The sequence below is a fragment of the Thalassophryne amazonica genome, chromosome 11 (assembly GCF_902500255.1).
Source record: "Thalassophryne amazonica chromosome 11, fThaAma1.1, whole genome shotgun sequence".
Taxonomy (NCBI): Eukaryota; Metazoa; Chordata; class Actinopteri; order Batrachoidiformes; family Batrachoididae; genus Thalassophryne; species Thalassophryne amazonica.
In genome coordinates, this window is record NC_047113.1 from 80942945 (window position 1) to 80956207 (window position 13263).

General features: G+C 45.0%; 1 protein-coding gene across 2 annotated transcripts in view; it reads left to right on the forward strand.

The window, feature by feature from the left end:
* Positions 1 to 9294: 9294 nt before the first annotated feature.
* Positions 9295 to 13263, forward strand: part of LOC117520936 (protocadherin-1-like) — a 282301-nt gene continuing 278332 nt past the window's right edge. The window contains exon 1 of one of the 2 annotated variants that reach the window (XM_034182276.1): positions 9295 to 10030. The gene's annotated coding sequence lies outside the window, so the exon portion shown is untranslated. The remainder of the gene's footprint in view (positions 10031 to 13263) is intronic. The other variant, XM_034182277.1, reaches the window with a different exon arrangement.

Consider the following 13263-nt stretch of genomic DNA (forward strand, 5'->3'; position numbering starts at 1 on the left):
AGATCTGGTTGTCATGCTACTGTTTTTACCAAATCGCATGTTAAAGTGCCATCTTGGGAGCCAAAATACATGTTAAAGTGCCCTATTGGGAGCCAAAATGCGTGTTAAAGTGTTCTCTTGGGAGCCAAAATGCGTGCTAAAGTGCCCTCTTGGCAGTCAGAATGCGAATTAAAGTGCCCTCTTGGGAGCCAAAATGCGTTTTAAAGTGTTCTACTGGGAGCCAAAACTTGTGTTAAAGCGCCCTCTTAGGAACCGAAATGGGTGTTAAAGTGCCGTCCTGGGAACCAAAATGCATGTAAAAACACCCACTTGGGAACCAAAACGCATGTAAAAGCACCCTCTTGGGAGCCAAAACGCATGTAAAAGTGCCCTCTTGGGAGCCAAAATGCATGTTAAAGTGCCGTCCTGGGAGCCAAAATGGGTGTTAAAGTGCCGTCCTGGGAACCAAATCGCATGTTAAAGTGTCCTCTTGGGAGCCAAAATGCGTGTTAAAGTGTTCTACTGGGAGCCAAAACGTGTCTTAAAGCACCCTCTTGGGAGCCAAAATGTGTGTTAAAGTGTTCTACTGGGAGCCAAAACGTGTCTTAAATCACCCTCTTGGGAGCCAAAATGTGTGTCAAAGTGCTGTCCTGGGAGGCAAAATGGGTGTTAAAGTGCCGTCCTGGGAACCAAAACGCATGTAAAAGCACCCTCTTGGGAACCAAAATGCGTGTAAAAGCACCCTCTTGGGAACCAAAATGCATGTAAAAGCACCCTCTTGGGAACCAAAGCGCACGTAAAAGCACCCTCTTGGGACCCAAAACGCATGTAAAAGTGCCCTCTTGGGAGCCAGAACGCGTGTAAAAGTGCGCTCTTGGGAGCCAAAATGCATGTTATAGTGCTGTCCTGGGAGGCAAAATGGGTGTTAAAGTGCCGTCCTGGGAACCAAAACGCATGTAAAAGCACCCTCTTGGGAACCAAAATGCGTGTAAAAGCACCCTCTTGGGAACCAAAATGCATGTAAAAGCACCCTCTTGGGAGCCAAAACGCATGTAAAAGTGCCCTCTTGGGAGCTAAAATGCATGGTAAAGTGTTCTACTGGGAGCCAAAACGCGTGTAAAAGTGCCCTCTTGGGAGCCAAAATGCATGTTAAAGTGCTGTCCTGGGAGGCAAAATGGGTGTTAAAGCGCCGTCCTGGGAACCAAAATGCATGTAAAAGCACCCTCTTGGGAGATAAAATGCATGGTAAAGTGTTCTACTGGGAGCCAAAACGTGTGTTAAAGTGCCCTCTTGGGAACCAAAACACGTGTAAAAGTTAAGGGTCCAGTTAAGGGTCATCGGACGCCATTTTATTTTCAATTTACAATTTAAGTTACAGTCCCTGCATTGTAGTTAGATTCCCTGTATTTTGTAAATGAGGGAATGCTCCACCTGCAGCCGTGGGGCACCCCTGACGTCTATCCTTCATCATAGTTTGTTTCTTTTGAAGTGTCACATATTTCATGTGTGTTTTGTCCATGGAGCTGTATATAAGAACTAGAGAGCGCAGTAGCGCTGAGCTGTGTGCCGACAAGGAGGCGTGATCGCCATTTTAATTCCAGGCAAGTTAGTGATTTGCGTGCACAGAAGTTCACTTAGTCTCGTCAAGAAACAAGTGGAATATACCAGAAAGCTGCGCATGTTGGCAAAGCCACAAACAGAGGAACAAGGGAGACAATATTTCCTTCCATAAGTAAGTGGTTTTGGTTCTTCTTGTCACTTTGTCCGTGATATTTGGATGATAAACAGCTGTATGTTTCCTGCTGTATCTGTGTCGCCCGATGACACGGACCATTAACTCTTCACTTAATTCTAGTTGATATTTTCCACTGCTAGACCAATGTCTAGTTAAAATACTTGTCGTTAGTGATTAAAATTGTTTGACAAGACTGGGGATTTTTTTTAAATTTGCACCTTAAAATAATGAGATTATAATGACCCGCGCTGTGCTGCTCACAGTCACACCCACACATAGAGATGTGTACACACACCACTGACTTCATGAATGAAACTAAGGATAATTGTGTAAAAATATAATATATATAAATGTATTGTAATGGTTTTAGGAGCCGCGCTGCGTTGAACACAGCAGCAGCTCAGCCTAGCAGTGTAACTTAACAGCGCAGATCCGTGTAACTTTCAACCCTAATATTTGGGAATGTGTGTGTGTCAGAGTAAGTTTAATACTTTCCTGACATAATTTAATGTCATTTAATTTTAATGGCTCGGTATCCAGGTCAAAATGGCATTTTAACACGTATTTTGCGAGCATTTTTCTGAGTGTGTTCAGTCGCGAATCTCCCTGCATTTTAAGTGTTTTGTTGTGTTAGCTATTTAAAGCAATCAACTTGGGTTTAAACAGCCTTCTGCACGGCACCCACAGGCACCCATGCAACACTGACCACTCTTAAAGCACTTACAGGCTGCAGTCTTGCATTTTGCCTCACATCCCTTTTTCCCTCTATTTACACCCAAATATACTTCACATGATGTCAAATCACATCAAATCATAGTTTTACCAAAATCATATTAATATATGTTTTTCCATAACATGGGTGGTAATCAGTTTAATTTTTTTATGGAATGCCCCTTTAAGGTAACTAAAATTTGTCAATTTTGTACTAATAACAACAAAACAAAAAATGTCAGTGGGTGTATTGAACTTATTTTGAATGGTTCTGATACTTGAGGTATCAAGTGTATGTTGTGTAATGGAAACAATGAATCATAAAAAAATGATTTTAATAAATTAGCCATAGTGTACTCTAAAATGTCTCTGTCTTCTTTGCTTTTGTATTCTGATTTTCTTTATATTCACAAAAAACATACTTATGCAATTTTTATATTTAATTAATGTGTTTGATGTAAAAGAGGCCAATTATGATCAATTTTGATGTCATAACCATTTTGAAGTTGGATAAAGTTAATCAATAGACCCATCTTATCTCACATAATTGTATTTTCATAGCTAAGACTGGCATAATGGTCTATGTAAGTTGTCTTATTGGTTTTCTTGTGCAAGAAAACATATAATTAGACACCAAAATTGTCATAATCAGACCATCATAACAGATTTTATGAATTTGACCCTTCACAAAAGTGTGTTGACCTTTCCACATTTTCGGTCATTGTGACATAACGCAAGGTCAAAAATAGGTCAAACTATATATTCTTGAACTCTACTCATCAAGACGAGTAATTTGATATGCATATCAAAAGGATTGGACCATTTTTGAATTTTGACCCAAAAATGGGGGTTTTGGGCCCAAAAATGGCCAAAAAATTATTTTTATTTTTGGCATCGCCCCTGATGTGAAACCTTACTATATAAGGACTTGATCTAGCATAGATGCCTGCTTGTAACAAAAAAAAAATGACGAAAAAAATTTTTTGGAAGCACTTTTCTGCCTTCTGCTGGCTGTCTGTCCATTGAAAATGCATTAACATCCAGGTACTTCATCAATATTTTGCCCGGTTAGGAGGCGTCATGTCGCTGTCCATGAAGGGACGTTTTCATTTAGTGCGCAGCAATAGGACTGTGCTCTCTAGTTCTTATGTACAGCTCCATGGTTTTGTCGCTGTATGTTTTTATCACAGAGCCTGAAGAAAACACACTAAACCCAGAAGACTATTAGGACCAAAAAACTTTACTGTTGCAATGACTTTTATGTTGGGCCCTTTTTATCTATATTGAGCCAGAACTCTATCTCACAGAACCTGTTTGGATTATCTGGTGCTAATATGGTGTTAAAATGCACGAAAATACAGGAAATAACATTTATTTAACTGAAAATGTTGTTGTCCCGTATCATTCGGGCTCGCCACAGCGGATACAGCCAGATCCGCATCGGTATTTGGCACAGGTTTTAATTTAATTTAATTAGCTTATAATGTGCCAAATCACAGCAAAAGCCATCTCAAGACGCCTTACATACAACAAGTCAACATAAAATTGAATAAATAATTAAAAATGAATAAAAAATTCAAATACATAAATAAAAACAGAAGTAAAAGAATAAAACAAATAAAAATAAAAACTATCCATAAGAAAGAGAATAAAAATAGGTTTTGAGTCTTGACTTAAAAATGTCCACAGACTCAGACTGCCTCGCGGTCGCAGGAAGACTGTTCCACAGGGTGGGTGCACGATACGAAAAGGCTCTTTGACCTGCTGACTTCTTCTTCACCCTGGGAACACAGAGAAGTCCCGCATCCTGCGACCGCAAAGCCCGGGCCGGCACGTAGAGTTCCACCAGATCAGCCAGATAAGATGGCGCCAGTCCATGAACAACCTTATAAGTCAATAACAAAACCTTAAAATCTGCTCTCACAGAGACAGGGAGCCAGTGCAAAGATGCCAAAATGGGTGTGATATGTTCAGACCTTCTGCTAAGTGTCAGAAGTCTTGTGGCAGCGTTCTGAACCAGCTGAAGACCCCTAATGCTGGACTGTGGTAACCCTGAAAATAGAACATTACAATAATCTAGTCTAGAAGAAACAAAAGCATGAATCAGGGTCTCAGCATCAGCCATGGACAGGATGGGGCGGATCCTCGCTATATTTCTCAGATGGAAAAAAGCAGTCCTAGTAACATCCCTGATGTGGAGGTCAAAAGACAATGTGGGATCAAAAATTACCCCAAGGTTCCTCATTTTGTCCGTATGATGTATGACACAGAAACCCAGGCTGAGCGCCAGCTGGTCAAGCTGATGCCGATGTCTCGCTGGACCAAGAACCATCATTTCAGTCTTATCAAAGTTTAAAAGTAGGAAGTTACTAGACATCCAACTTCTCACTGATAGAAGACAGTCCTCCAGGGATTTTATGGGAGTGAGATTTCCCGCAGTTATCGGCATGTACAACTGAGTATCATCAGCATAACAATGAAAGGCAATCCCAAAACTCTGCAGTATACGCCCAAGGGGTGCCACATACAGGGAGAAAAGCAAGGGGCCTAAAACAGATCCCTGTGGAACCCCAAATCTCATGTCAGCAAGGTCAGAGATAGTGCCATTATACAAGACACATTGAGAACGACTGGACAGATATGACGTCAACCAGGCAAGGGCACTTCCAGTAAGCCCAAAAGAATTCTCCAACCTATTGGGCAAAATATGATGATCCACGGTATCAAACGCAGCACTGAGATCTAACAACACCCACAATTCGGTCTCATCTCTCTGCTACAACACCATCTCACTTCAAACTAAGTATCTCCAACCCACTCCACACTTTTTCAGATTTCATGGACACCAATCTGACAGAGGTAGAGAGGATCATAAAATGCATGAAAACATCTACTTGTTCATTGGATCCTCTCCCTACACCACTACTAAAGTCAAACATTACAGCTATTAGTCCTCTAATCAAAGAAATCATTAACCAGTCACTCAAATCCGGTCAGGTTCCTCCAGCTCTCAAATCAGCCATTATTCGCCCTCATCTCAAAAAACCCTCACTCGACCCGAAAATCCTGGCTCATTACCGCCCTGTCTCAAACCTGCCGTTCCTTTCCAAAGTCCTGGAAAAAGTCGTATCAGTTCAACTCCATGATCACCTCCACACCCATAACCTATATGAAATATTTCAGTCTGGTTTCCGCTCAGCACATAGCACAGAAACAGCCCTGGTCCACATCATGAACGACCTTCTCATGACTGCGGACCAGGGCTCACCATCTCTCCTCCTCCTACTGGATCTATCAGCCGCTTTTGACACCATTGACCACACCATCCTGCTCCACAGCCTCAACACTGAAATAGGACTCACTGGCACAACTCTCAACTGGTTTCGCTCATATCTCATGAACAGGACAGAATGTGTTACACTCGGACAATCCAAATCCAAAACTCATACTGTCAGCTGTGGAGTACCACAAGGGTCCATCCTTGGTCCAACCCTTTTTACCATCTACATGCTCCCCCTTGGTCAAATCATCCGTAAACACAAGATTTCATTTCATCGCTACGCAGACGACACACAGTTATATATCAAAATGGACTCCACACTCCCCTCAGCTCTGCCGTCTGCCTTTCAGGCTTGCCTGGAGATGTTCTTGCATCTTGGCAAAGTCCGGCGCGCAGAAATCCACTCCACGTTTTCCCTGTTTCCCTTTATTTGTCATCGTGCTGGTCATGTTCTGATGACGTCGTTGCGAATGACGTGTTGAATGTGCACCGCGGAGATGCAGTCGGTGAAGAGGTCGTGGTGCGGGCTGGCCAGTGGAATATTCCTCATGTCTCTTAGATGTGGGTGATTTGTAGCCGGATTGAGGATGATGGTGGTGGAGGCTCCTTTCCTTGGCATTCATAAATAAACAAATAAACAGGTTGTGCTTTTTGTAGACGCCACAAGTTTCGTCAGCACGCCCAATGAAATACTATTAAATTCTGTCAATGTAGGTAACACCTCAATGGTAGCGCCCACCTCCATAGCAGGTTTTAATGGCTGGGCCGAGGCGGGCTGAGATATGCTCAACCTAATATCTTCTATTTTCTTCTCAAAATAATCCAAGAAATCCTGTGCTGAAAAGGGAGAACGACTAACAGGTGGCTGCCCGTGAATAAGAAATGCGACCGTGTCAAACAAAAACTTTGAGTTATGTTTGTTTTTACTGATCAAATCCGAGTAATAGGTCCGCTTCGTGGCCAGTAGTGCATGCTTATAATCTAAAATAGCATCCCGCCACACAAGGCGAAGCACCTCTAATTTGGAACAACGCCATTTCCGTTCCAAACCTCTAACCTTCTGCCTGAGGTCACGCAAATAATCATTGAACCAAGGTGACTGTGCCTTAGGAGGGTGTGACCTTAAAAGAGGAGGCGCAATCTTATCAAGTGTAGTTTTAAGCGTTAAATTTAGACTATCAGTGAGGCTGTCCACTGATTTAGCATTCTCCAGATTCAAAGCTAAAATATCAGGTAGTCTGGCCTCAAGTTCAGTCATAGTTGAGGGTTTAATACCATGCTGCAGTTGTAGACAAGGTTGTTGTTCCACTAAACGTGGCAGCATAAATGTAAACCTGATAAATGAATGGTCAGAGGCTATAGATGCGAGAGGCAAAATGTCAGTATTTGTGACAACAAACCCACGTGCAATTACCAGATCCAGGGTATTTCCACTAATGTGTGTTGGGTCCTGAATGCATTGCTGGAATCCTAAAGCATCCACAATTTGCATAAATGATTTGCTGAGGGGATCAGAGGGCTTATTTATATGAATGTTAAAGTCACCAATAATCAAAATGTTATCTGCACTAGTTGACAAACTAGAGATGAATGCACCAAATTCATCTAAGAAGTCACAATATGGGCCAGGGGGCCTATAAACAGTGACAAAATAACATAGCTGAGCTCCAGTTTTATGACCCTGACAGTACTCATACTTAGCATCATGGGCATAACGGAGAGTCAGATGCTCAAAGGAATTATATTTGTGACCCCCAACAGCTAATAAAGAAAACCTAGATTTGTAAATAAAAGCCACACCCCCGCCTTGCTTCACACCACGAGACACGTGACTAAATGTGTACGCTGGTGGGCAGGCCTCATTCAGAGGAAGGAGAGTTGTGGGTTTGAGCCAGGTTTCACATAAGCCAATCATATCTAAATGATGATCCATGATTAAATCATTAATCAACAATGATTTCGAGGACAGTGATCTGATGTTCAGAAGACCCAGGGTAAGGACCTCAGTGGGGATGACAGTCTCACTGTTCGGAACCCGGCGAAGCAAGCCCAGGTTCCGAGAGCGCCACTGGCGCACATCAATCCAGCGAAGACGTGGACGTCTGGGCCGACGGTCCTCAGAGCCGACCACACAGGTTCTAACCGGATCCACAAGGCGCCAGGGCAGCACAGATCCTGCCAGAATTCTGTGCACAGCTCGTCCGGAAGCCAAACAGCAGGCCAAACAGAGCTTCAGCTTCACCAGACGTCCACTTCGTCTCCCACGGCGACAAATGCGCTTTCGGACGAAAGGCAGCGCAGGAGCATGGCACAGAAAAGCCGGCACCTCCGATAAAAATGGGGGCGGAAAGTTCTGTCCACCCGCCGATAACCACACCGCACCACGAACCGGGGGCTGGAGATCCAGCAGAGTTTGGCGATCATACACCCACAGTGCCTCTGAGTCAAAAACAGCATAAATTAAAAACAATAAAATAACAGACTGGAGAGCAGCAGACGAGCAGCCAGACACAACGGCGCCATCTTGGCACTCCCCCATGCACTCCCTTGGCATCCAGGTTTTACGCTGGATGCCCTTCCTGACGCAACTCCAGTTTTACCTGGAGAAACACACACAGCCGCTGGTGTTCCAAAGAGGTTTCCCATCCAAGTACTAACCAGATCCTGCACTGCCTAGCTTCTGAGATCTGACAGGATCAGGCTGACACAGAGCAGACTGGCTGCTATCCATTTAACTGAAAATGATTTATGTATTTGTTTCTGTCTGTGTTCTTCATCGTACAACACAGTTCTCATGGATGTTGATCCTAACTACAAACTAACTCAAGTCGTCTGTCGAGTTACATCACTTTTTTTTTTTTTTTTTTTTACCAAAAATGGACTAAGTTTAACTTTTGACCCCTGTACAACCTGAAACTGACCTTTGTCACCATTCTTGTTGGTTTTACCTCATAACTCCATAACATTCAGTCATAGTTAGTCCAAACTACCATTTTGGAATCGTTATGATCAGACAAATGTGTAGTTTTCAATATGATTGGAGCATCTTTTAGTTTTGACCACTGTGTAATTCTTCAATTGACACCCACCTGATCGCCTATTGAAAATTCAAATGGCCAGTTTTTTTCTAAAGAGTTAATTGTCTCAGGTGTAATTGTCCTGAATTTGTTGCTTCTATCGCCATTTGCAGGATTGTTTCAGTTATCTGCACCTCGGATCTGAGTGAAAACAAGGGAGCAGACTTACTAAAGGTAACTCTTTCTTTAGCGGTCAGTCTGAGACACACAGCTAAAACCGAATCCACTGTAATCTGTGTTCATTGTGAGTAATCTCACAGTAAAAGAAGATCTTAATCCAAACAAACTTCCACACGGTCAAATAAACTGACAACAAGCGCTCCGATCCCTTTTGTTGTCTTTTTCCCGGCTGTCCCTCAGTGGAGGGAAAAGAGCTGCACTCAGATCGTGTGCTCTGCCGCTTCTCACCTGTAGGTGGCGCTCAGTGCGCGCGCGAGCTATACTGATCCATCCCGCTCCTTTTCCTTTACCAGGACGGAGAGAGAGAGAGAGAGAGAGTTTGTGTTTGTGTGATCATCTGACAGTCCGATCAAAGAGCCGCCCTATGACGACCTTTCACCCCTTTATGACACGCACACTTTTGTCGTCCCGGGATTCGGTGTCGGTTTCAGTTGCGCAACCAGGAGCAGCGTTTATTGCACTAATGTTGGGAAATCCGCGCAGAGTTTGCGGGGTGGATGCTGGCCCCGCCCCCGCGCGCTGCTAGGGAGAGCGCGCGCGCAGCCGCCGGGATACCACAGTGCCGCCGCGCGCCCTGCTCCGTGCTGCACCGGTACAGCGCCGCCGCACCTCACACCGGAAACTTAACGCAGACTCCCGGAGCCCGCAGGACCTGCTGACTGATGCTTTGGTTCGTTTTCTTTTCTTTTCTTTTCTTTTTGGAGCCGTTTCTGTGCCGCTGACACTGTCTCGAACCCCCGCACACGGGCGCACGGTCACCGGGGCATGCCGCGCCTGTGGTACCGCTCACGGACCGCCACCCTCACGGAGCAGCAGTGACCCGGTCCGGCTGGACTCCGGCTCCGGTTCCGTCTGGAAGAACCGGTGCGCGGGAGGTACCGGAGGAATATCTGCGTCCGGTGGATTGTTGAGTTTGTTTCACGCTCTTTGTGGATTCTTTTTATTCCTCTTTAAACTGCGCTCCTGGAGGCGTGGAGCGGCTCGGTTCGGGTGCCGAGGAGGAGCGGAGCCTGTAGCCGGGCTGGAGCGCTCACAGCTGGGGACCCGCGCGGATCTCACCCGGTCCAGGTAGGAACTTTTCCAGCCTTTCCACTCAGACTCACTGATGTGTCAGATCAGATCCGCGTGCTGTCGGACCGGGACTCGGTGTCCGTTCGGGACTCGGTGAAGGGTTTTTCGTACACTTGTTGGTCGAATAAACCGATTTGAAGCGAAGGTTCGGGGTCTCGTGTCGTCTGATGGCTGTTTTAGCCACATTACAGTATCGATTAGGATCGATTAGTTCCGAGGAACCCTGAGGAGGAACCTCCAGGAGCTCCATCAGATGAGCGAGGAGATGAAGAACCCGCTGCTGTTTCTCATTAATACACTGATTACAGTCCAAAAACAGCTCAGAGGAATGTGTTCTGCTTGTGTGGACCTTCACCTGAGATCTGACACTTTGGACCCGGGTCATCTGGGGATCCAAAGTCTAAGTGTTTGTTTTTTGCTTTTTTAAAATTTATTTATTTTTTTTAACAGCACCATGAAGTCAAATAAAAGCAGCAGAGTTTTGGTTGAGTCACAGTGGACAGGTGGAGATCCACCGAGACTGAGTCACCGCCACGGAATCCAGTCCGTCCTGTTCCTCTGGTCCCTCCAGCTTTCTGTGGCTGTGTTGAAGAATGAGGAGGAGAGTGGGCGTCCAACCTGCTCTTCATGATCCAGAGAGGAGGGGGAGGCAGGGTGAGGGTTTTGGTGGGTGGGAGGATTTGGTATTCACATGCAAACTGCGTCTGCTCCCCCCCCCACAGAGAACCAGTCACACCGCCGCCACCGTTTTCATGCATCTCCTCCTTTTCTTTCAGGAGCATCATGTCAGTGGTCTGAGGCTCCAAAGCCGAGTCTGGACTGCCGACCAACCGGGTCTGCAAAGACCATTCAGCCTTTGACCTTTGACCCTGTTGTGTTCCCGTATTCTGACCATGAACCCGCCTCCGGGACGGACTCGTGGTTAGTTGCGTTATACCCCCCACTGAGTCTCTGTGGTCAAAATCAATTGAAAAGCCACTCACGACGGCGGCGTCACGTTCGCAGACGAAAAACGGACACTGGTGTTTTTCATCAACAAACCACGTAAACGATCGGCACTGATTCTGACTGATACTGAGGGCTCTCGTCACTGTTGATCCCAAAGGGCTCGTCCAGGTGACATCGTGATTTAGCTCTAAAACCACAGCATAAACCCGCTGAGACTGAAATCCAGATTTTTTTTTTTTTTTTTTTTTTTTTACCAATTCAGACAAAATAAGGGAGCCATCGTGTGTGTCGACTGTTGATGCAGGTCGAGAAAACCACAAACACCTTAAAAAGGGGAAATGTTTCACGTGTGCTGGTTTAAAACACACACACCTTCAACCGCTTATCCAGTTAAGGGTCACAGGGGGCTGGAGCCTATCCCAGCAGTCACAGGGTGTGAGGCGGGGTTCACCCTGGACAGGACACCAGTCTGTCTCAGGGACATAAGACAGACACACACATTCACACCTACGGACAGTTTAAAGTTTCCAGAGCAGCCAGAAGGAACCCACGCAAACACGGGGAGAACATGCAAACTCCACACAGAAAGGCCACAAGTGGGAATCAATCCCATGACCTTCTCACTGTGAGGCAACAGTGCTAACCACTAATCCACTGTGCTGCCCGGATTAAAAAAACAAATTAATTAACTTTTACTCGGTCACTACGGTAACAGATGGAGCTCAAGAGCTCCAGCTGACATAACGGACACTCTGAAATGTACAAAACATCTTCAGAGATCAGGTTCAAGACCTGGAACTGGAACCCTGGATCCGAATCGATCAGAACTGAAATAACGATTAAAAACGCCGACCGTTTGTGATGAACTGGTTTTTCTCTGCTTTTGGACATGGTGTTGAATTAAAGTTTGCCTCCGTCATGTCTCGTTGGACTCATCGTTTGTTTGATTCATGGTGTAACGACTCTAACGCCTTGACTACTTTGTGTTGTGACCACTAGAGGGCATCGACGTAGCAGAGAAATGCAGCATCCCAGCTAAAGTCTGGATGGAAGGTGATGCTAGCACAGGCGGGTTTAATGTAAGGCTTTTCAGGGGCTGGAGCCCCCCTCATTCACTGCTGATAGTTCTGTATGAAACACAACAGTAATAATATTTATGTCCTCCCCTCAGAATCTCACATTTTGCACCATTTTAGTGTAATTTTTGCACATCTTACTTTCTTGTTGTTAGTGTGTGCATCACATCACTCTCCCATTATCTAGTTTATTTCGCACAAATTTTACGCTGGACGCTCTTCCTGACCAAATGCCACATTAGGTGGAGAATGGACAGAACAAAATAAGTGCACCATGCTGCATGTGAAGCAACAGTCACAGCCACGATCGGTCGAAGCGCCCGCAGAGTTATCGTAGGTCTCTTGGTGGCTTCCCTCACTTTATGCTCTTGAGGAATAAATAATTTCACTAATTTCTGAGAGTTTCAGCATCTTTGTAAATTTTGTAGGTTTATCCCAAAAAGTCTGCAGAAGTCTGGATGCAAAGGTGATTTATTTAATATGAAATCAGTTTTGTAGAGTGAATTTTAATCATGTTGTAGAAACGAGATTTAACTTAGAATTTAATGAGTATAAATGTAGAGATTTGTATGTTCTGATCCGGTGTTTTCTGTTTGATGGCCTGCTGTCTGTTTGTAAGTCTGTCTGTCTGCCTGTTTTTCTGTGTGTCTCTGTCTGTCTGTCTGTATGTGTCTGTGTATCTGCCTGTTTGCCTGTGTGTCTGTCTGTCTGTGTGTTTGCCTGTGTCTGTGTGTCTGTCTGTCTGTCCTTCTGTGTCTGTCTGTATGCATGTCTGTGTGTCTGTCTGTCTGTCTTTATGTGTCTGTGTATCTGCCTGTTTGCCTGTGTGTTTGCCTGTGTCTGTCTGACTGTCTGTCTGTATGCCTGTTTGTCTGTCTGTCTTTGTCTGTCTGTCTGCGTGTCTATCGTCTGTCCTTCTGTGTCTGTCTGCCTGTTTGTCTGTGTGTCTATCTGTGTGTCTCTGTCTGTTTGTCTGTCTATCTGTTGGTCTGTGTGTCTGTCTGTATGTGTCTGTGTCTGTCTGCCTGTTTGTCTGTCTGTATGTGTGTCTCTCTCCGTCCTTCTGTGTCTGTCTGTCTGCCTGTTTGTCTCTCTGTCTGTGTGTCTGTGTGTCTCTGGTTGTCTATCTGTTTGTCTGCCTGTATGTGTATGTGTCTGTCTGTCTGTATGTGTGTCTATCTGTCTTTCCGTCTGTGTTTGTCTGTC